Here is a 23395-nt window from a genome sequence, read left to right on the forward strand (position 1 = left end):
CACTCGATATTTACACATTTCCCATTTTAGTCCGCTTTCCACATCCGAGTGCCTTGGGCAATGGGTCAGTTATCAGCAGGATAGAGATCGAGATCGAGGATCGGGGAGGAGGTGGCTGAATATTTCATTCCAGGTGATGACCCGTTGCCGAGTGTCGCCTAATCGGAGTTTATGCCCGCCTGGAGCTCGCTGGCCAGTCGACTTACACACAGATTCTCGCTGATTCCTTCAGATTCCTGCACTTTCGGATGCGGTTCCTTCTGCGCAGGCGTGCCGGGCTACATAAATCCATCGATTTAAGTGCCGCTTGCAGGAGTTTTTGCAGCCACTGGAGGAGCGGTTGAGAGGGGGGCATTGTGGGAGGGGGAAGGGGAGCAGAGGGGCGGGGAAAACAAAAAGGGGTAGCCTCGGTTGGCGCATGAATTTATGGCACAGCGTCACATAACTTTGCTGCCGCGCGTAACAAATTGCCAAGGAAGTAACGAGATTTAGTGGAAATTGTTTAATTGTGAATGCAGATGCAGTCGCTGGTCGGTTTGGTGGGAGGAGGGGTATGGGGTTCCTATCCGAGGGATACTTGTTGCATATACATACATTCGTGCATGTAGATATATGCACTTGGCGACCCTTTCTGGCCAGAAACGCGGCATAAATTAGGCTTAAGTCTAGCAAATTTATGCCTTATGAGTGTCGCCTTGCGTCGCTCGAAATGAAGTTGTTAGCCGGGCCAACATCATTCCCCATCCACTACCATTTCCACCATCGCCGTCGTCCAGTGGATAACGTTTTTATAAGGCGGGGGAACGTTCGTAATATACGATTTTATTTTTCTTTAATTTTTATGGCCCACCGTTTGTCAAGCGCAACGTAGGTGGCTTGTAAATTGAACACACAGCGACATGTCGAAAGTTTTCCCCCCACCGTTTATTATTTTCTTTTCTTTTCTTACTTTTTTTTCTCTCTTGCCATAATTTTTTGCCACATTTATGGTTTAGTCGCCGCGATCCGATCCGTTTTCTTTATTAATTACAACGAATTTTCCGTGTGGGCCGGCGCTGGGTGCGCACATTGACATAAATTGCGTGTCGCTTGTCCAATTTTTGCTTGTCGCACAGCTGCATAGTTTTCTGCCCCATCGAGGGGGATAAAATGGGATATATGTACGTATGTGCCTATACGAACAGGGAGGGGGTAAGGGGGTCGCCAGAGGGGATGATCGAGGGGCGGGGTGGGCTGGAACAGGCGGCGGGACAAGGGCAATCTTACAAATGTTGGCCAGCTCATTTGCTTCAATTCCATTATCGCCTTAATTTTTTATCGCATCAAAGGCGCAGGGAGGGATGAGCAGAGAAGCAGTGTCTGCAATGCACTGAGAGAAAATGTGCAATATATATATTTATTTAAGCAATTGAATTTAATCGAAAAAAGTTAAAAAAATGAGACAAAATCAACAACTATCTGAAAAATAGTAACATTTATGCAGGACTTCTGCACTTTAAGTGCCTTTCCACCGTTAAGTAGATATTTCTCCGAGTGTACCTGCACCTTTTGGGAGCATCTCGGTCTGGCCACATCAAAGGATGCTCGGCACAGTCGGCGGCCCCCAAATGGAGGCCGGCCACTCGGATCGCATCCATCCCATGCGGCGCGGGCAGCAGTCAGTCATACCCGTAAGATACAAACACGCAATCCCGCGGCTCCAATCGTTCAGTTCGGCTCGGTTTAGCTCCAACCCGGCACCTCCCCGCCGTCCATCTTTTGTATAAATGGCAATGGAGCAACAGCATGACGTTGTGCAGCCTTAAATTATCATATGCCCCAGCAGTCGCCGTCCGCCCGTCCGTACGTCCGTCCATTTGTCCGTTCGTCCGTCTGTCCGTTGGTGCGTCCGTCCAACAACAATCAGTCGCCATGCCCCGACTCCCGCCATTCCTCCATGAAATCCCCAATTTCATTTCGAGGCTCCGAGGCTTTGGAGGCTCTCTCAAAATCGCGCATCCTGCTGTGAACCGCATTTACGTTCGATTTTTAATTTGAATAGAGCGTCCGCCGATCCCTGGGATTTCCCCTGCAAAGCCAGGCCTTTTTCCTCTTTTAATTGTGCGCAAAAAATCAACTTAAATAATATTTATGCATATGCGCTTTTCGATTTAAATAAGTTTCGCTTATTCCGCGCCCCACCTTTACAGAGTTGATTGGCCGAACCAGTCGATTGGATCTGATGAGATCGTATCAGTTGGTTGAGGGTTTCGCTTGAGCTAATGTTGGATGGGTTTTGCGTAATTTCTAAGAACCGTAGATGAATGTAGATTAAGTAGCTTAAAGATCTTTCAAGCTTATATGTATCTTTACTCATGATACTCTCTAATATTATTAAATATTTTGCCAAAAGCAAGTCCGTTTTAACTCCTGGCCAAATGGCATATCTCAACTTACTTTCCGCTCCATTTATCCGTCCATAAATCCAAAGCGCCTTCAGCAATTTCTCTTTCTGGTCATGCCCATTTCTTCGCTCTATTTCCAGAGTTACCATTAAAGATAAAAGTAGGAAGCTCCTTATCAGTGGGGCATCCATCAATCGCAAGTTATCGCCGAGCAAAGCGCCACTCCTGCCAATAAAGTGCACAAAGTGACTCGGAATGACTCAAAGTCTTGCCTTCCTAGTAGACCAAAACTACCAGAAGAATGATGATAATGAGCCACAATCTTTGCGCTGGCGCGGCATTAACATAAATAAAAGAAAAAAAAAAACGAAACGAGAAGTCTTGCGTTGGGTATTGTGTTTTTGTTTTTATCAAATTTGAAAATATCAACATAAACATGAAATAAATGTGTCCGTTGATAGTCTTATACACGATTCAGATGCGTATCTGAAGAGTCCACAGAAAATAAACGGGTCGGCGATGGGGTCAAGCCAAATGCGATCAGACTTCGCTGCTGCTGGCTTTTTGAATATCGTTTGGGGGCCGCCACATTAAAATACTCAATGTGTAAGGTCTTAAATTTAAAACTGAAAACTGAAATCTGAAATCCATAAGCCATTCAATACCACATTCATAGTTTGTTCTCGCTGGCGGGCCTTTGGGCAGCTCTTGATTTGATTTGCATCTAAATCAGATACTGCCGTGCAATGGCCCAATCTGCTTTTCAGCCCCACCATAACTCTTTTCGATCGCGCTGAGTTCGGCTTTTCCTCGCCCAGAATGTTAATACAAATTTCCCTGGCTGATTCGTTCGGTTTCTGTTTCTGTTTCAGTTTCTGTTTTCGATTTAAGTGTTGGCTGTCGATGACTTTTGATTGCCCCTGGCCAGGAGGTCATTAATATTTCAAACATACCCAAGGATAAGTTATGGGTTCCCCCGTCTCTTGAACGCCACCCACCCGCCCAAGAACATCTGTTGGCCCTGAAATTTTGGATAATGCATTTCTCGATTGGACAACGGGCTTATCGGGCCGGGAATGTCGGCATTCCGGGGCAATCGGACAACCTGCTGCTGTTTCTTTGCCGTTTTTCGGCAGTTCTTGCACATTCCCCGCTGTCTTTGGGTGACATACACATGGCCATTGGCCAGCACAAGAATTGCGCAACGGGCATTTGGACACTGAAAGAAAAAAAAACGAGAATATCATTAAATTTGTCATTATAAACAAATATTGCTTGCCAAGTTGCTATTCGTATCTTATGACAGTTGTAATTACATCTGCTCAATATCTTCTTATCTTTTGAACTGAAAACTGATAGCTATGCCAGTCTAGCACAGATATGTTACATTACTAATGGTTTATAATTATTTTAAAAGTTTGTTTATGCAATAAGATTTGTTTTCCGTGGACAAGAGCGTCAATGTGACGGAAATGTGGCCGTGTCTCTGCGATGGGACATTTGGCAGCATGTTTTCGGCGCACTTGGGAGATTAAAGCGATTAACATTTGTTCCCTGTCCGCAGTTCCCACTCCACCATGTCCACTATCCGGTGTCCATGTGTCCGTGTGTCCACTGTGCGACCTGCAGGTCGTTGCGCATGCGCCTTTTCGCTCGGTCTTCCTGAGGTTTCACCTGAGACACTGCCATTGCCTCCTACCGAAGTCACTCGAATTCTGGGGAAGCGCGCGCATAAATCACACGCCCTGACACTTGTCCAGAAAGTTGTCAGTTTATGGCCCCCTGCACCTGTGGTCACTGGATCGTCTTGGGTTAGAAGTTCAGATGGGATGTGCTCGGGTTCAGGTGGCCTTTCTGGTTTACAAGCATCATTACGCCTTGTTTCCGCCGCGGGAATTATCTAATAGTTATAGTTTTAATTGCCATTTAAGTTGCGTTTCCGGCAAAGACGACCGGAAAGTTTGTGCCCATGGATTTGGATTCGGATTTGATGAGTATGTGTGTGTGTGGCCCATCTGAGTCATGGCGACATTTATGCTCGTTTTATGGACTGCTTCCACAGAAAGCTCTTTCGAATTGGCATCATAATGGCAGTACTTCTCAACAAAGATACTAATCGCCCGAGTTATGGCCATCTTGGTCACCCGAAAAAATGGGAAACAAACCGGAGACACGAGGGCGTCGCTTTTGGCCAAAAGCCATAACCATTGTCTCGCTTGTCTTTTCTTGTTCACTGGCTTTTATTAGATTTTAAAAGAATTTGATTGAATTTACTGTGGGAGCGGGCATTCATAATTAGACAGATGGATGTGAGCTTTGATAGATTTCAAAGATAGCAACCTGAGTGCGTGGGCTTTGGAGCAAATATATAGGCAGATAAGACACAACATTGATGACGCAAAAGATATACAATTTTTAAAGGTACAAGAGGATGGAATGGCAAATATTATAAATATAAAATGTTGCATATAAGAGGAAATATAATATCAAATATGTATATATGGTATACCCATTCTCATTCCCTTTCCGTAAACACCAAGTGGACTTAACCTTTGCCTAACTTACTGGGAATTCACGGACTCCAAAAGTTTGTCTACCTTTCCCCAACCGAGAAGATCTTTAGTGCTTAACGGCGAACATAATCACTTTCTTTCATGCCCATAAGTCATGAAGTCACACAAAGTGTTGCCCCTTCTCAGACCGCTGGTGATATCTCCCACACATTATCCCCATGCCATATCTCCTTTCCAATAATTCTCACATGGCTTTTCGTGCATTTGGATTTATGTTAATCCATCTAAATAGCTGCCAACAGTTTGGACACATGCACGACTATATTTGCCGGATTCGTTCTGAGCGGATTGATCTCCCACCATTGGAGTGCATCTGATGTTGTACCTGTGCGACCCGCACATTTATCCGATGGATACTATCTTTGGGTTACCCCGTTGCCTTTTTGTCGGGAGAGCCGTCTTTTCTAGAAAACAATTTAAATTGATTTCAATCAAAAAATGCCTTTTTGTTTTCGGGGATTTCGGTGTTTTCAATTTTCGGTTTCGGTTATTGTCCCTCTCATTCTCCTCGGCACTTGCTCTTCTGGTCTTCAAAGGTTTTTTCGTATTTGTCGATGTTTAGTTTTTGGTTTTCAGTTTTGAGTTTTCGGGAAAAAGGGACAGGGACACACGCTTTCAGCGTAAAGATCGCATTTAAACGAAACAAAATTTGACTTTATAATAATGCCTGGGCAGGGGATGTGTCTAAGCCAGCATATCCAGCATAGCAGATCCAGTCAGCGAGCGGCGATCCACGAGATACAATACCGGATTATGGCCTTTTGTTGCTGCCTTTTTGGTATGTAGATATGGCGGCCCGAAGCTCTGAATTCTTTCTCCTTCCTCCCTTTTGTGTGCGTGTCTCTTTTCGTTTTTCTGTTTTTTTTTTGTATTTGTCGGTTTCGATGGGTTTTGTCTTTTTCTCTTTTTTTTGGGGACTTGATTGAAAATCTAGAAAATCAGGTTAATAGCTTAGGTGACAGCCGGCCGTGTTGTATGTGCGGTTCGGATTGTTTAGAACCATACACGCACACGTTCGCCTGATAAGATTGATTTGAGCTGGAGATACTTTCTGGTGTGGTATCTCGTATGGCTTGGAGTTGGGGGCCTCTCGCCGTCATAGGTGCTCTCACATTAAAGGCGGCCCAGCCCATGGGCAATTGATCCCCGATTCGATGGCCGAGATCCAAGAACTCGGATCCCCAATCCACGTTTGCCGATCGCAGAGCAGGTCCCGAGGTGCCACGGCGATCTCGATCTCTATGGCTCATTGTGATCGGCACTCAATTAGTTGGTTTGATGTTTAATGTTCGATGTAACTTTTGTCAGGCGCGAGGGGCAGACAGCGTGTCAGTGGCGGTGCTTTTGGTGGCTTTGTGGTCGTGTCTGCGGCATGAATGTGCAGAATCCATCGTCATCTGGCCGAGACTTGACGAGAAGTACTCCTTATTCAAATGAATCGTACACTCAGACACACATCTTTGTAAAATTCTACTAATGGAAAATATTGTTTTACAGAACTTATTCTTAATTGATTCCCCAACTTCAAACTTATATCTGAGAATTTCCCATCGTCCATTTTCATTTCATAAGAGTTGCATAGCATCAACCTAACCTTTTCTGCCAGTGCACCAATATTCAATTACCAATTTTGGCCTTTTGCATATGCTGGATGTTATCAAAAGAGAAATCGCTTTGTAATTGATTTTGTTGTTTGTACCTTGCCCCATGCCATGCCCCATTATTGCTGGCATCTCTTATTCGTCTTTTGTTTCGGAACCTTTTTGTTTGGCATTAACTCTAATAGATGTTTAGTTTCGTTTTGGCCGCGAGTGCCGACTCTTGGTATTTTTAGATATTTAGGATTACTGCGGATTACGATTTCAGAGCGACAACCAATCGTACACACACATTTTGATGTATATCTAGCTATTATCAGTGAGGCTAAAGGTCAAGATACAATTGATTCTTGTTTTCTGAGATGCAAACTCGCTCAGTCAGTTCTCGATTAATATTTCCACTTTGGCGACTTCACCTTCCGATGGATTCCATGGAATAAATCGCGTGCAATTGATACTTGTCATTTGAGCATACCTCGAGATCGATGCCGTATGACTGCCCACATTGATTTGCATTTTTGCATTGGCATTTTGCACAACACATTTACATTCAATTTGCGGACCTAATTCCCATTCCCATTCCGACTCGAACATTACCGGCAACATTTAACAAGCAATTAGCGGATAATGCTGATTTGAAAACTCAACCTGAGGTTTCGCCAGTTTCCCAGTTCGGTTTTGGGCGGGCAGAGGTCTTTCGCTGGTCGGCGGAGGAGCCCCTGAGCCCCTCTAAACGCTTTTCTAATTATTTTTCATTACTCGGCCTGTCGCGTCGCCGGAGTCGGGGACATAAAATCGCTTAGTTTATTGGCCCATCACTCATGGCCAGCTGAGCTGAGTCGCGTTTGGCTGAGCTTTTGCGGTCGCCATTACATTGAGTTATGAAATGAATTTCAAATTTCGCGCAAAGAGCGTAAAAATAATTACTAACTAAACACACAGCACACCCCTAAACTGGCAACCCGCTCTATTGCACATTGATACGCGCTCAAATGCATTCGTGATTTATCAGCCGGGCGGCGGCCAGCTAACCAGTAGCTCATCCACAACTGCATCGCTACTGGGATTCGGTACTGAGTCAGTTGCTTTGGCCAGAACACGGAGAAAATTGGTGCCAAGAAATACGGCTCTTAACAAGCATTTGACATTTGTTGCAGCACGACTGATAAATTAAGCAAACACAGAGCTAGCTGGATTTTTAGATTCAGTATGGTAGAGTACATGCTTATATCATAGCCATGTTTCACATGTATAACACTTGAATTCAAACTTGAAAATTAAATTAATAAAAAACTGATAAGAGCTCATTTTCTCTCAGTGCACCAGTTGCACATGGCTAACATGGCCACTTGGTAACTTTGGAGTTCGGGTTCAGCTCAGCATGAATTCTCGGCGTTTGTTAAATGGAAAACTTTTTGCATTAAGTTTATGTTAGCTGCGGATGGTAAATGTGCATAAGAGGGTGGTGAAGAGGGGGAGGTATGAGAGTTTAACTTCCGAAAGAGTATGACAGTATTAAGATTTGTATGTCATGTTACGAATCAGCTTTCAAAAAGATTTCCATTGGCTTCACTATGAATGAGCAACTATAATCAACTAAAAAGCACTTTCATCAAATATCTACAAATCTAAAAAAATTTAGATTACAACTTAAAATCCTTTGTATTATTTAAAATTTAAGAGATAGATTAGTTCTTAATTTTCAAATTTTTTTCTAAATCTCAACCCAATCCAACCCAATAACTAGGAGTAATTTACGAAACCCGCTTTAAAATTATTCCTTTTAAGATCACTTCGATGCTCTTGTATAGTATCTGCCATGTAAATCGGCTGCAAATTATAAGGCAGGCCAATTGGATCTTGGCCAAGAAGAGCCGAGCTAAGCACCCCATGGAGTTCCGCAAGCGGCACAGATGTGGCCATCAGATGAGATGAGCCACTGGGGCGGCAACAAAAGGATCCGTATCCAGATACAGCTACAGATGGGAGGAACAGGGAATGGCTGGAATAAATGGCAATGTTTCGAGCAATTTTCGTTATAATTAAATGCACCAACGAACGGCAGCGAAAAAGACAGGAGGCCGACGAAAATTATTATAATTAAATGCACCCGCCAATGCGCATTTCAAGCGAATTGTTTTATAATTTCCAATTGCAGCTGGCTGCCTGGTTCGCCTTGCACCTGATCCACAAGCCGGACTTTGGCAATAAACTAAATATTTCCGCCATGAAATTTATTTTATTTCATTCCATTTCGATATTTGCCCAAGACAAGCAAGCGCGCCACCAGACAAATGTTTAACAATATTTTGATGGCCGTTGGCATAGCAAATTAGCCAGGGGATTCTCGCTTTGCGATCGATGTACGGATCGAGAAATGGAAATGGATGGACGGATGGATGTATGAATGTTGCATAAATGCATGTCATTGCATTCGAATCGAGGGGGGCTGTTCGACTGGATGGATATGTAACACCTTTCGGTGGTGTCGTCTCAAAATGAATATGTCAAAATCTACAATTCTCATGATCACACGCGCCACAGCGATCGACGATGACGGGCACAAAATGGGATGCGAGATGAGAATTTTCCCCTGAAAGATCCTTCACATAAATGTTGATTCATAACACTTGTGCGCCAAAATGGATGGTAAATGGTAAATGGTAGATGCCTGATGCTTTTGTAGATGATGGCAAAGAAACCGCAGACGCACGGCCACACTCCAGCTCCAGATGATAATAAATCAAGGCGCATTAAGAGCGTTTTCAATTTCATCGTAAATCCGTAATCCGTAACTCGCAACGCAACCTGATGATCAGCAAGCCGGTGCGGCACCGCACATCTCGAATCTCTATCCGCATCTCGAGACTCGAGTAGTGGAAGAAGATGCGAGTCTCGAGATGAAGTTGCTCAGGTTGATGTGGATGATTTTGGTTGTCGTTGTCCCACGTCATGTTCTACATACATGTTGGCGAGCATCGTCATTTGAAGGTTGCCGCCGGCCCAAAAATGATGAGGAAACCGACTCTGGGCCATGATTTATGTCTATTGGGAGTTTCATTTGTCCGCTTGTCCGTTTGCTGCCCAAGAAGCTGCCAACGAGCACCAGTAATATGCTCGTCCGTGTGATTATTTATTATTTCTTATTTCTTATTGATTCGGGGCCAGGGAGCCCTCCCGACCATTGTCTCGGCTTTTTGTGTGGCGCCTCCCTGTTGCTTTTCACGCATGTGCGCAAATTTCCCCTTTGAAATCACTCCCCCTTTTTGGGGTTACACCAGAAAAAGTCGCCAATTAATTGTAATTTTTACATTTTTGTTTAAAAACTTATAGCCCAGGATTCTCGGATATAATATCTTATGGAGCATAAATAATTTTTCTAACATAGGGCTTCGAACAAAGTATGTACTAGGAATTTCTACACCATTTGTATATTAATTTATGTCCAACCTGCAAATCAGACATACTACCAAATGTATCTAGTTTTATTTAGATGGTAGTCATACTATTTTTTGGCCAAGTGTATCGCATGGCACAGATTCGTTTCGTGCAATTCGCTGCGCATTCCACTGTGCGCGCCATTTCGTTACGCATGATGGGGGATCGAGATAGATGGCGTCTCGCAAACTGACGAGTTCAAGATGGATCGTTCCGCTTTGCGTTGGGGCAACGAGATCCAATTCGGAACCCCCCCTGGGCGGAGGCGCAGCCCCTCATTAAAGTTGGGGAACACACACACGCAGGCCCAGTGCCACTGGGCTAATAAAACGTTTGACAAATGATTTGACATTCTCATTTGGGCAAATGGGCAAAACGTTTTCGCTTTCATTGACTTTGAACATCGACGATCTACTCAGGATTTGTTCCCATAGGCCATCGCTCCTGATGACATGCGCATGCGGGCATGCTTCCCGAGAAAAATGTTTCCAAAATTTTGAGATAAGTAGTCGCTATAATGGCGTTTGATGAACCATGATGGACATCAATTGCCACCGGGCGGTGATGAAGACAAAGCGCAGCTCTAATGAAGAGCTAGCTCACAAATTAAGAGCTAAGTCAAATTAAGTGCGGGGTCATGAATTCGGATTAAGCCGGCAAAGCACTTAATGATATCTTATTCTATAAAATAGTTTATTTAATGACTTTTCGCACGCAGTCGTTGACATCAGGAGAATAATCAAAAAAATGTTCTCTGTTTATATATACATACTTTATTTGATTTAAAAAAAATGTTCTCTGTTTATATATACATACTTTATTTGATTTAAACCAAAGAGAATATATAATTAAGTATCAAGGCAATTAATTCTAAAAACACACATGAAGCTGAGGAATAATAACCATTATTCTGCAATAAAACAAAATAAATTAAAGATACTGATATCCACAATAGAGGGATGCAAATTGTGTATCTAATTTCCAAGCAGTAAAAATTCATCAATGAGATCTTTCTTTCATAATTTCCATTCATCGATGGCATTGTAATCCTTTCGACTCGAATTACCCTACTGCAAAGGCATATGCATTTTCACGCTTTTCAATTTCCACATAGCCCAATCGAAATTCATAATAGAGCGTAACGAGCGAAAACCGCATTTCCAAAAATAAGTTTCACATGATTCGATTAAGGCTGTGAAAGGCATGAAGAACTCAAACGCCGCAGATCGAACTAAATGAATATGGAAGCGGGAGTTGTGGAGTGGTTGCTTTCCGGAGGGTCGAAGGAGGTGGGTTTGTGTGTTTTAGCAACAGAAGGCGTCATGTCCCTAATTCAATGTGTCAATTGTGTAGCATCTTCGTCAGCGGGCCTGAGTTCCCATTTCTGAGTTCCCGTTCGCGGTGGCTCTACGGATCTCCAGTCCCGTCATCGTCATCGTTGGCGGTGGTTTCTGCCACTGGTCTGGCCCAGCACTGAGAAAAATAAGGTATAAATAAAAGTAATATGCCCTCATATCAGAGTTTCACCATCATTTATAAGCTTATCACAAATTTTAAATGTTTGTAACACCTTTAATTAAATAATATGGTTTTTAAGCAAATCATATATTCACTTTTGTGAGGAGTACATAGTCGTAGTTAAACATCTACTCCCACATCTAATTAGCGCTTCTTTCAGTGCAGTTCGGGTTCTGTTTCAGTTTCAGAGCCAGTTGCTCTTCTCCATGGGCCCGAAGAAAAAGGGAGTTTGATTAATGTAAAAGCTGCCACTGATATGTCACACGCATGTCAAATTCTGACATTTGACATTTTGCCGGGCCGCCGACGCCTCGTCGTTTTGCCAGGCTCTTTTGGTTGGATGAGCAACATCCATCCAACCAACCACCAGCAGCTTGAGTGCAGGCCTGTTTGTTTTTTTAATATACCATACCATATAGATGGCACATGGAAGTATTTTGTGTGTATGTAGCACACCAGCAGGGTTGGCAGGAGGGCACTCAATGCGTTAATACATCCGTTAGACTTCCATTTTGTTGGCCCGCAGTGGAGTTTCGCTTTTCAGTTCCTGTCTCGTCCCCCTGAAAAGTAAATAAAAACACAGAGGAACACCGAGGAACACACAAAACTCACATCCTTGCTAGCCTGGCACTTGACAACGACGACATTTGCGCATAAAAAATGCAACATTATTTGACTGCGAATTAATGTTAAATTGTTGTAGCGAAAATGAGGATTCCGCTCGGATCGCACTCGCCGTCCGGGCCGTTGATGTGGGAAATGTAACTTTTTGACAGCTGGACGGAAGGAGGAGTTCCAGGCCGACAAGTGTTCGGATTGCCGTTGCCGTACACATTTTGATAAATATTTAATTATATTTTCGTAGCCGTTTCTGTGGCCATTTTCGCATTCAATCCGCTTTTTATTTCCCTCCCTCATCGCCCAGAGCCTCCTGCCACTTGGCCTCTAAGCATTTGATTAATCACGGGCCAAAGAAATGAAATGCCTCACACACTTTCTGGTCGAGAGATCAAAGAGATGATCATCGCAGCTCCGATCTTATAAGATATCCCCGATCCCAATGAGTGAGTGAAACTATTCGCGCATGTCTAAATAAACAAACAGTAAAGCAAACGAAACTTCGATCCATATCCATCGATCCCGTTCGGGTTCCCCATTCAAATCCATCCCAAAAACAGAATGGTTGGTGGTAGAATGCGGAGCATGTGTGGGTCGGAAATTTATTTGAAAAACAATTTTCATGAAAAGTATGCGCTCACAAAACTGACAGCTTTTGGTGTAAGAGAAAAATCAACAAACTGGCGAGGGGATTATAAATCCGCAATCCCCACTGACCCCAACAATCGGGGGTCCGAAAGTGGGTGCTATGCGATTTTCAGGTTTGGTTCAGGAATTTGTCGGTCATTTGAGTAGGCCGAAATAGTTTTACATTCGTTGTCTGTTGGTTATTTAAAGTTAGTTGCTCAAGCTCATTTAAAGACTGGAATTTGCCATTTCACATATATTAATATGTATTTCAAGGTATTACAAATCAGCCAATATATGTTTAGAAGTTTCAGATTTTCGATCATACAAATATTTGAAACATTACACATGCAACAAAGTGTGTAGTTTCGACTTGCAACATGACCCTCTAAGTAAGCTCTGATTTCTGGCTTAAAGGAGACTCCCATTATAGGCCTACCCCAACATTTATCACGCATCGTCGCAGCCCCTTCGTCCGGCTGCCCCGCGTCTAACGAATCCCCATAAATATTTCGGGCTGCTTACGCACACGACCTGAGGTGCAGGATATTATGGGGATTGGGCATCGGGGGCACCTGTCGCCACAGCATAAATTCAGGCACACTCAATTGAGCGGCGGCCCGTGCAGGCAGATCCATTTTCATTAGCGCAAATGCGGGGCGTTCCGCAATGGGCCTGCCGACATGCCAAAAAGTGCAGCCATCAGACTTATTTACGGCACCGATGGCGGCGGATATCCACCTCCGAAGCAGTCAAACAAAACTGCGAGAAAAGTATCTCAAAGATAATAGTACAACATCATCATTTGATTTACTCATTGATTTACTTGCATAGCTTTAATATGTAAAATGCCAGTTTAATTTGGGCTTAAGATACCTTAAACTGAGAGAAAAGTATCTTAAAGATAATTATATGCCATTATCAATCAGTTGCATAGCTTAGATATGTAAAATGCCTTTTTAATTCGGACTTAGGGTACCTTAAACTAGGATTGAGATAATTGGCGGTGATCTACTGAAATCGCCCCTCTTTTTGACCCACTTTTTCTCAGTGCACCCAAAGATACAGATTTATGCGCCACGACGCTGCGCCAGCTGAAATTCAAAGCCAAGTATGTGGCCATAAATAAATATCGGTCGAGGCGGCTAAATCAAATTTGATTGCACATATCGAGCATCCCGCGGTTATTTTTTTTTTTTGGCTACCTGAGAGAGTTGGCAATTAGTTATTCCAAACATTTTTGGACCGCGGCCGATAACACGTGCAAAGTCGCGGAAGTGGCGGGGTTTGGGGCATATTCGGATCTTAACCGCATTTGGATGGACCATGTCCATCTTCATCTTGAACTTTTTGGTTTGGACCGCTGCTTTGTGTGTGAGAAGCCGATTGGGAATTGAGTCGACTGGATTATAATTTGCATATTAATTACGTTGCTGCGGTCGACTGAACTGCGCTGAACTTTTGCTTCGACAGCGTCTAATCTGTAACCCCCAAAAAATTAAAAAAAGATTAATTTAAAGCGATCAATGAACGCCATTTGCTCATTAGCCGGGTCCACACGGATCTTTCGGAACTTCTGGGCAAAACGAGCTCTCGGCGCCTTATAATATTGCTTTCTGTATATACATATATATATATTTATATACATATATACTTTTTTGGCGGCAGGGAAGCCAATCAAAAATTTAAATGAAGCTGCAAAGTTCAAAAACTAAGCTAAAATGTTTTTGTCGATTCTGGTAAATTAATCCGAAAGCACCAAGCAACACAAAATGCCGATCTAAGCTATTTCGGTGAGCTGACGCATATGTTTACAAACCGTTTTTTGTGCAAAAACTAAATTTGCAAATTAGCCAAAAATTAAATATTTTAATTAAAATTAAGAAACTAGAGAAAGGCAAACATGTGGTACGCATATCGCGATAACATATTATTTTAGCGGGGTCTTCCGGGTTTATAAAGTGAAATATATAATATAGAATATGAACTTAAAACTTAAATAAAATATTAATTTCATCTAGGACTAAACTGAAATCTAAAGGATGTGAGTTCATATTTAGTGACTTTTTGGTTTTCTAATATATTATTAAAAAAAAATATAAGTCATCTTTGATTTTATAGCTACCAAGTATGTGACCCTCTGAATTTTGGCCAAACAAAGGTCATTATTATCATCCGTAACGAATTCCCTCTGAATGAATAATCAAATGAAGTTCATGGGATTCTCGGCCGTTGTAGGACAATAAAATAGACGAAATCACAGCGACCACCGAATTTGACTTTTAAATGCCAATGAGTTTCCAGACCGATGCGGTCAAATGAGCTAACGTATTAAATTTAGTCTGGATTGGGTCGATTTCGATTTGGGTTATTGACTTTAACCCCGTGATTAGGTATGCATACGAATCAAGAAGATCACTCTGGGACATTGACAGACAAATTAGTCAAGATCCTGAGAGTGGTATTCGCATTAATTATGTAAATCGCCCATCCAGATAGATTCAGATACAGCCCGCTCCCCAACACGTTTGTGATTGGCAAATGTGAAGCCGCATTATCCGCTGCTGCAGCTGCGGATGCGGTTGCGGATGCGATGGCGGATTTGCTGCGGATCTTTGACCCTACTCGAGCCAAGCCTCCCCGGAAAGTCGAAAAGCCAAAAGGCAGCGGCAGAAGTGACGTGATGAATAGCGTGCTAATTGTTGACAGACAAGCAGCAAAGCGCATGAATGTCAATGTACAACAAAACACATTTGATTGAGATCGCTGGTCGACACCAAAAAGTACAAGGATATTGAAAGGGATACCCTGCAGTTGGTGGTTGACATTGAGCCGCCTAACTCGTCACAAATTTCAGGTTTATCCTGTGCTTACCCTTCCACTCGGATCCTGAATTCTGGTGACGCAGAGTTGGTGGATTCAGCCAATACTAAGGTGACATAAATCCATTAAGGATATACTTAAAACCTGGAGAAAAAGCTAAACATGAAATATTGAAATAAATGTTAAGCATATCATTCCCTACTTGAAGAAACTCAATAATTCATTAATTAAGTGAGAAGAAGAAATCCTTAAAATGATATCTCCTACAGTAATTATCCAGCAAACAGCTAGAAACTAGCCAGCTTGCCAACACTATGTTGCTCCTGCCGCTGCAGCCGTAGAATTCGAAATTAACTTTGACTTTTTGACAATTATTAGTTGAACGCATGTTGAGTTTGCTCTTTTGGCTGCCTTCCATTTGTTTTTCCAAGCGCGAAATTGTTTGTTGTTTGTTCGTCAATTGAAATGCAGGAAGAGCGGGTCGCCTGCAAAGCTGTTTTCTGAGGCTGTTTTTGTTCGAACTTCCTGCGATTGTTCACAGTCTCGCCGGGCTGACAGATCTGTGACAGCCCCTGCGCCGAGCTCACTGCTCCGGATATCTGATGGATGCCACTTGGGCACTTGGTACTGGTCCATTGTTCGGCAAGTGCTAATGTGCTGCGGAAATGTTTCATTTTCTGCCTGGCCAGGCCAGGCCGAGCGGATTCGGTTTCGGATACGGATGCGGATGCGAACTCGGATTCAGATTCAGATTCAGCGGCCTACTCGAAATTGTTAATCAGCCAGCTGAATGCCAGCAGCAGCCATTCAAATTTAAATTTTCCACATTTCCCAAATTCAATTTAAGTTTTGTTTCCATTTTCTTTGTTGCCAACACTGAGGTACAACCAAGACTAATGGTTATGAATAATGAATGATAAATATATGGATTTTATTGAGGTATTAAGCTTGCAGTTAAAAGCAACTTGACACAGAACTTGACTGTCTTAAACTTAACTTAAAATACTTATAAAGGATGTTAATGCAATTAATATCACAGAAGAATGTCCTATTAACTTCAGCGGTTTCTCGCTCAGTGTAACCAAACAAAAAAGGAACAAATCGAAAGGACACTGCTACCCTGATTTGGTCCAATCGTAATCCCCGAGACATGTGCAATGAGCTCTGTTTGTGTGAAAGTCAAACGCAAAGTAGGGAAAGCAAATGCCAAGGAGGAAAACCGAGAAGAAAAGAATGAAAGAAGGGAAAAAAGATTTAATGTCGACTTTGGGTGATTTATTGCCAACAAAATTGCGTCCAAACCAGCGCTCTTGTTGAGTGCAACGCAGCGAGCGAGTGTATAGAAAATAGAATTGAAATAAAAGGCACACAGGACACACAGAGCGGAGATGTATCCAGAGATATAGATACGGTAACAGAAACAGACAATTTGGTTCACTTCGGATGGCATTCAGGATGGGATGGGATGGAATGGGATGGATATGGTGGATGGAGGATGGTATCTGAAAAGACCCGAGATGTTAAGATGGAACTAATAGCATTAAAAACTTGCGTAAATGCACAAAGATAATTTCTATTTTTGAGGGTGTGAAATGTATACACACAGAGACAACGGGAGAAAGTGACTTTGGGGTCGAGCCACATAGATAGACTCAAAGATGGATTCGTATTCGAAATCGGAATCGAAACTCAAATCTTTAAATCTTCGCATCCGAGCAGCGTGAGAAATTTGTTGTTGTTTTTGTATATTTAATTTCTATTGTATGAATGCGACGATTTGGTTTGTTGTTTTTTTCTCGTTTTTTGGGGTATCCTGGTAATAGATCAAAATACTTTCGGGCGAAGGGGAGATCCATTTTGTGGGGATGCTGGAGTAAAATTGGAAACGACATTTCTAAAAACCAGGGAACGATGGAGGTACCAGCGTATCATTTTGAATAATTTAAGAACGCTCGCTCCTCTCGGCTTTATTAAAAATGTATCGAGCTCAACTGCGTATCCGTGAGATACATTTGCACTTTGCACTCCCCATCAGCCGCTTTAATTATTTATATCCCCACCAATTACTGGGGTCACTCGAAATTAGCTAATTAAATAAAAAGGTAAGATCCGCATTTTTGTGCATGTGACAAAAAGTTGCGTAAGAGGGGAAAATAGAGACGAGAAGTTGGGGGTTGAGGGTTAAGGGTCTGGGCTTTAATGGCTTCAAAATTTGGTTGGGGATTCTTGGGCTGAATGATTTATGCCTTGCCCAGATTCACAGCAAAAGTGACAATTGCTTTGGGGTTAATTAAAATGGATCGGCCGGGAATTCAATGGGGTTTTTTCTCTTTTTCGGAGGGTCTTATAAATCACAGATTCTTCTTTTTATAATGCGCAGTACATAAAATATATTTTTGGTCTATTTTACTACATGATAAATATATTAATTGCAAATTTTATAATTAATTAATAAAATTTATTTGTGATGTTTCTACTTTAAAAATAATTCTGACAAGTTAATGTTGCACCTTTTCTCTTACTAATGAACCCCACAAAACAACGAAAAGTGCTTAAATCAGTTTTAGTCAATCTACTTATTGTCATGTGGAAAGAACCAAAGGCCAGCTGGTCAAGTGAATCAAGTGAATCGATGGCGGGACAACACTCATGCACAGACCGAAAGATACACAGAAACAAACAACATGTACGGATACAAGCAAACGTTGGCGATGGCAAAAACCAAATCCCACTAATGTGCTTAAATAAATTTTGCCAGCGTTTAAGCCAATTAGTCCGTCGGACATTTTACTTCTTGTCAACTTTGTTAGCGGTACTGCTGTTGGCCGCTTTTGGGGTCGCAGCCCACTTGCAACTCGGCTTGATTCTGCTTCAGCTTCTGCTGACAACGTGCCTCGGATTCGGACTCGGATTCCCTGCACTCCCCCCTCTTTGGTAAGCCCTCAAGATACTTTTTTATTTTATTTTTTTTTGCTGATTTTTTCTCGGCCAGTGCTTATGCAGCAAAAGTCCGTGGGATTAAAATTGTATCTGCTCTGTCGGCTGCCGCTTTTCATGCCCTTTTACGCATTTTTGCCATTTCGCTTTAGCCTTGTATCTGTTCTTGTTTAAGCCCTCTCTTTTTTTCGTATTTTTTCGGGATTATTGAAGTGCAATTAAGCTAAAATGTCAACGTGGAAAAAATTAATCGTTATACTACCCTTTTTATGGCTTCCCCATGGATTTTCTGTTCCTGTTTGTTCTCGGACTGGCCGAACTCATTTGGGGTCCTCTCGTCTAATTCATGTACATGTCAAAAATCGTCGTTGCATTATGAGAGTCCAGAGTTGTCCACTTATTACTGAAGATGCCGACAGTAGTCAGTCCGACGTCTGCGTAATGATTTGTAATTTATGATTTTCGGCTCCAGCGAAAGGCTATCTTATCACCAAAAACAGCAGCAGCAGCGGCGCAGAAAGAAAAAAACAGCAGCAGAAGCAGACGGACTGCAATTGTTTGCCCACTTACAGATACTCTGGGACGCAGATACTCGAATAGCCGGATACTTGGTTTCTCAGATACAGATACAGATACATTGCCGCTACCCGTGGCTGCAGCGCTAATCGGCGAGTTAACATTTTATCGCTACTGTTCTGGCACTATGCAAATATGTGCTCCTAAAAACAGATACCCAGATATCCAGATATAATGACAAGAGGAGGACACAGTCTCTGTGGCGAAAAGGCAAACTCAAATATTTTCGTGTTTGCCCCACGGCTCTGTGCGTTGACAGATTTGCGGGGCAATAAATCTCGGTCGGTTTACTATATATGTATATACCCTCTCCCACAACCACTCTCTATAAATTTTTATCACAATATCTGAGCGGGGAATGTTTAGAAGGCACTAATTTTGTTATCTTGTCAGGCCAGTGTACGACACGTCCACCTATTTGTACAATATCTATCTGCGCGGTGGGGCAGGGAGGGGTGGGCCTTTGGACTGGTCTGGAATCGGTAGTCACTATCTGTGAGATATCACCGAGCTAGCCATGACGTTGGGTCGCCTTGTCGCATTATGTCAATGACGACAGCAGCGCCATGAATGTGCACTGATTGTTTAGCTTGGTAATTATACAATGGAGCCACCCACTCTTCGTAGTGCACATGCACATGTGTAACCCCAACCCTGGAGGCCCAGTTCTGTCGGGAATGATGAAATCACAGGGACAAGTGGCTGTCTACTTGGCGGAAGGTGGATCTCGTGGCGTGGGAACGTGATAAGCAGCTCAGATTAGCCCGGTTTTATAACAGGTAGTCTGAATCGATTCCATTTATGAGGATTCAAATACTTTATCAGCTCTGAACTAAACTAAAATTTAAATAAAGCAAACGTATGATAACTAATGGTGGGTGAAGTCATAAAGGTTCTTAAATCATTATGAGCAGTTGGTAAGTAATTACATTAAAGTATAAAATGGATCGGTCGGTTAATATTGATAAGTAAGTGGCTCTTCCTTATGACTTATAAAGCTAAGGACTTAAAACTATCCTTAGTTTGATATTTAATTTAAGAGCTTTAAGAACAACATTGCAAGTTTATTACATTGTGATAATTTATCAACCTTGTACTTAAGCCAAGTTCTTCCCCAAAACTTTTTCCCTACATTCTATGCAGTGATACTAAAATACATATTGCCCCAACCTTTTAGCCTTTTAGCCCACAAATTTCCTGTCTAGTTCCTCCCACCCACTTGTGCTATTCTAGATCCCTATCAGTTAACAGATATGAATGCCCAATGTCGTTATGACGAAGTGGCCCTGTCCCCGAACCAAGTGAAACATCATTTTTTGCACCTAACAAATATCCCCAACGCCGTGTCCATGTCGCCAGCATGGCTATCAGCTCTTGGCCATCTGCTTAGGTGATGATATTTAGTTGACATCAGCCTGCCACTCTGCCACGCCTCCCTCTGACCCACTGATGCCCCCGCCCATTTTGGCCTTGGTTATGACAGGCAGGCACGCACAGCACATGGAGACACATTGGAGGCCGCAAAAATCACGTGTCTCAATTGTTTTTGGCGATTTTAATGGGACCCGAAAATAGGCATAGGGCAGGGCATAAATTAAATTTGAATAAAAAACCAATTCGTCTTCGTTAGCTGGCCCAACCGATGCGAAAGGGGCCCAAAAACAGTTATGACATTCGCCCAACGGAGGAGAAGTCGAGAACAAATGGAGAAGCGGTCAGCTAAGTGACCGCAACGCCCACGCGGCTCGAAGGACCCAAACTTATGCCGACATTGTTACCGAAAAAATGGGTAATTGCTTAATTATGAAAATTCCCTTTGTAACGCCTGGTGTGCGTGAGGGCCGGAAAAAAGGGGCTGGGCCGTGGTCAGCCGCATTTTTACAAGCAATTGCCAGTGGTCCGAACCATCAGACGTCAACCATCTGCCCATCCGTCCATTTCTCCTGAGCAGCGGCACTCTAATTAAATTATCAAAAATTCATACTGACAGCGGGCAAAGGGATCGCGCAAGCAGTGGATTCTCCATATTGACCTCAGTGCACTGCGAAAAAATGTGAGCACATATATATAAAATGTAATAAAATTACAGAATTAAAAAAGTTAATGATATAAAAACCTATTTTCCATGCAAAGTTATGCAAAATGAATAAAATCATAGAAAACGAAAATTTTAAACATATTTAATGACTGATTTATGACTGCCCTGAACTTGTACACCCTTGATTTCTCTCAGTGCACCCACACGACCAGCTCATTAATTCGCATGTAGTTTAGCTCATCCTTCGGCCGCCTGGTGACATTCATTTGCCGGCTAAATGCTTTCTGACATTGTTTAATTGCCCTGGCCGGTTGGCTCCTGGTCTCGTCTTATTCCAGTTCCAGCTCTGGGGAACCCCTGCTTATCGGCCGATGGACATTTGATAAATGATTGTGCCTGCAGTGTGCGCTTCAATTTGTTTACCTTCTTCCTGAAAGGAGGCGGCTTTCGATGCTCCATGGTCGGTGTGCCCAAAGTGTCCTTCGGCGCGTTGACAGCTGTCAAAATTGCGGCGCTGGCGCTGTGAGTCAAATCGATAGGCGGACTACCAGTTGCCACTGGATTTTCCGCGAGCTTTCCTCTCGATTTTCCCAAGTCTGCGCAGTGAGAATCGGGAGCTTCCGCTCAGCAGCATCTCAGCCAAATGCAATGGCAAAAGCAATAAAAAAAACAGCGAAAGAGAGTTCGCACATCCTTTGTTTACAATGAACAACTCCACCAATTTGGGAGGATGCTGATGCTGGTGCTGATGCTGCTTTTGGGGCTGCAGGACATTCGTTGATGACGGGCCCGGAGCAAATTCTCCGGAGAGGAGAGTCCTGCATATATGCTATTCCGATTCCGTGTGTTCGTATGCGAGTGTTGAGCGCAAAGTGTCAACGCGTGCTTTGCCAGCATTCTTCTACGGCTCTTTTTTTCCCCCCGGTTTCACCAGAGGACTCCGAGTCGAGTCGAGTCGAGCCGGGCATATGGCAATCGATGGGCGCATTGGCAACGCTCAGTTGTATAAATATTTTATTAATGCAAAAATCCCATCTGTTGTGCACGTACCTTAAGCCAGGGGTTTCTTATCACATCGAAGGGTTTTCGCTGTGCGTGGGTTTTCTTATCGCTCTCGGGGTTGCAAATTTGGCATTACGTTTTATTGTGCGTCGTATAGGTAAAGGGGAGAATTCTATTAATATTTGAAGGGGAAACGGAAATGTTTTGCAATTGTATTCCTAGTGTTTTTATATCTTTTTGGGGTATCTCGGAAAACATGAATAAAATAGGTGTACATTTACTCTTTTTATAGAAAATATATAACTCATATAAAATCGAAAATATTTATAAAAATAAAAGAATTTTCAAGAATTTTATAAATATTATTTAACCATTTTCATAAAACTAATTTTATAATGTTCAAAAAGTATTTACTACATGAAACATGTTAACAACAAACATTTTTATCCATTAAACTCAGATTTTAAAGTTGAAAAATAATTTGAGTTCCTTTTTTTAATATTTGACAATATTTATTTTGGAAGAGCATTTCCAAGTTCGTTTTGTCAATTGACAAGCTCCACTTGGAGCTTTTTATTGTTTTCGGTTTTAGACGCAGCAGCCGCTGCCAGAGGAGAGAATGTTTTGGCCGTGTGGTTCAGTGGCTCAATGGGTTTCGGTGGCTGGGTGGTTGGGATGGGGTATGGTGTCCTTTGGGGGGGAAGGTGCCGGGTGGGGCGCAGCACAGCACAGCACAGCACACAACCCACCGTGCAACGACGGTCGGGTTGAAAACTATTCTGTCCCGTGCGCTTTGATGCTCACTTCACTTTTCCACGTTCCACGTACTTTTTTTCACCCATTTTCTTTGGCCGAACTTTTAGAAATGCTTTCGCTGTGCGAGTGTGTGTGTGTGCGTGGTTCGATGGCGGCAACGTTTTTGGTCCTTGATTTTGGTTTGGGTTTCGCTGTGGGGACGCTGTGAGATTTTGGCTTTTGTCGCTCTCTTTGACAAACGCAACGCAACGCGACGCGACGCGAGTGGGCTCTTGGCCAGGCTTTTGTTGTTCCCAATAAACGTAAAAAAATAATAATACAAAATTCAGATAAATATAAAAATTACAAAAATGCAAACTCACTTGCGGCTCAAAACATAATTGCTCGAATAAGAAAGTGCGGTGAAAGCAGCGACTAGAAGGTGAAAAATCGAAATAGTCGCGAGATTAGAAATTTTGTGTGTGTGTGAGGGATATGGAGAAAGGACATCGCGTCGCCATGTTAGAC

General features: G+C 42.7%; 2 long non-coding RNA genes across 2 annotated transcripts; one reads left to right on the forward strand and one right to left on the reverse strand.

Moving 5' to 3' along the window:
* Window positions 1–5207: 5207 nt before the first annotated feature.
* On the forward strand, window positions 5208–8783 carry LOC120285028. Its single transcript, XR_005544270.1, has 2 exons — window positions 5208–5735; window positions 8344–8783. It is a non-coding gene; the product is annotated as an uncharacterized LOC120285028 (long non-coding RNA).
* Window positions 8784–16479: 7696 nt separating this feature from the next.
* LOC120285027 lies at window positions 16480–23391 on the reverse strand. Its single transcript, XR_005544269.1, has 4 exons — window positions 23251–23391; window positions 22937–23169; window positions 21554–22243; window positions 16480–21487 (listed from the first exon to the last, which is right to left on the reverse strand). It is a non-coding gene; the product is annotated as an uncharacterized LOC120285027 (long non-coding RNA).
* Window positions 23392–23395: the final 4 nt, after the last annotated feature.

The sequence above is a fragment of the Drosophila simulans genome, chromosome 3R (genome assembly GCF_016746395.2).
Source record: "Drosophila simulans strain w501 chromosome 3R, Prin_Dsim_3.1, whole genome shotgun sequence".
Taxonomy (NCBI): Eukaryota; Metazoa; Arthropoda; class Insecta; order Diptera; family Drosophilidae; genus Drosophila; species Drosophila simulans.